At 53.3% G+C, this 1,123-nt stretch overlaps 1 long non-coding RNA gene across 1 annotated transcript in view; it reads right to left on the bottom strand.

Annotated features, from left to right (window-relative positions):
• Nucleotides 1-468: 468 nt before the first annotated feature.
• Nucleotides 469-1,123, bottom strand: part of LOC144224196 (uncharacterized) — an 8,985-nt gene continuing 8,330 nt past the window's right edge. The window contains exon 3 of the long non-coding RNA XR_013332980.1: nt 469-679. This is a non-coding gene — a long non-coding RNA (uncharacterized LOC144224196). The remainder of the gene's footprint in view (nt 680-1,123) is intronic.

Raw genomic sequence — 1,123 nt, 5'->3', positions numbered from 1 at the left:
GTCATTTCCTCCTACGCAGAGGAAGTGCAGAGACGTCACTTCCTCCGGAAAGAGACGCAGAGGAAGTGCCGAGAACACCGCGGTGACAGGTTACGCCTGTTCCCACTTGAGGTTGGGGCCACGGCCTGAGTTCTCAGAGTTGGGTGGGACGGTTCAGGGCAAAGCTGCCCGTGGTGTGCGCCCCCTCCCCTCGTTAGACACGCGCACGAGACAAGCGCTCAGCATCCCGGGGGCGGGAGAAAGAAATCTGAAAGGGGATGGGAAAGCGCAGATGCCGGGGCCTCTGAGAAATGGGCCCAGCATCTTGGGGGCCCTGCCCAATCTAAGTCTGACGGAAGGGAGGGCGGTGAGGAAACACCAGACCAGCTCATGAATTCGGGAGATCTGAACACACGGCGAGACACCTGAGCGAGAATGGCTTTGCCGTCGGGCGGTAGGCGGGAGGGGGCAGCATTCTCAGATTCAGCCCCCGGTTTGAAGGTGTATTTATTGTTTTAGCAGCAGGGCGTTTAGGAATTTTGACTTTGGAGGCTCCTAGGTGGCTCAGTTAGGCATCCGAGTTCAGGTCAGGTTATGATCTTCTGGTTGGTGAGTTTGAGCCCCACATCGGGCTCTGTGCTGACAGCGTGGAGCCTGCTTGGGATTCTCTGTATCTCTCTCTCTACCCCTTCCACACTCTCTGTCAAAAAAAATAAGTAAATTTAAAAAAATCTTGACTTTGGACCCTTCAAGTTCTTAGTGTCCAGTTCACTCTGTCCCCAGCCCTCCCTGTCACTACCATGCACCCCTACTTTCTCACACACTCGCCGGGCTTGTCTTGCTCCTGAAGATTGCATGGGCCTGTGACTGATGGCTGAGCAGACAGACCTGAAGCAGCCACGGGGCGTGCCCAGGGGCACAGCCTGCCTGGGGGAAAGGGAAATGATCCCATTGGTCTCCAGAACTTAAGTGAAACCCAACAGGAAGGGACTGAACCACCAAACAGAATGCACACTGGAAATGAAATGAAGTTTTATTCTGGACAATACAACCTCTTCCTTACCGTACTGTGCAGTCTGGGGCAGGCTAAGTGGGCTGGGAGGGAAAAAAAAAAAAAAAAAAAAAAAAAACAAAAAAAAATTTC

The sequence above is a fragment of the Crocuta crocuta genome, unplaced genomic scaffold (assembly GCF_008692635.1).
Source record: "Crocuta crocuta isolate KB4526 unplaced genomic scaffold, BGI_CrCroc_1.0 scaffold11, whole genome shotgun sequence".
Classification (NCBI taxonomy): domain Eukaryota; kingdom Metazoa; phylum Chordata; class Mammalia; order Carnivora; family Hyaenidae; genus Crocuta; species Crocuta crocuta.
Note: the sequence above shows the minus strand (reverse complement) of the source record. Positions and strands in the feature narration are given on the sequence as shown.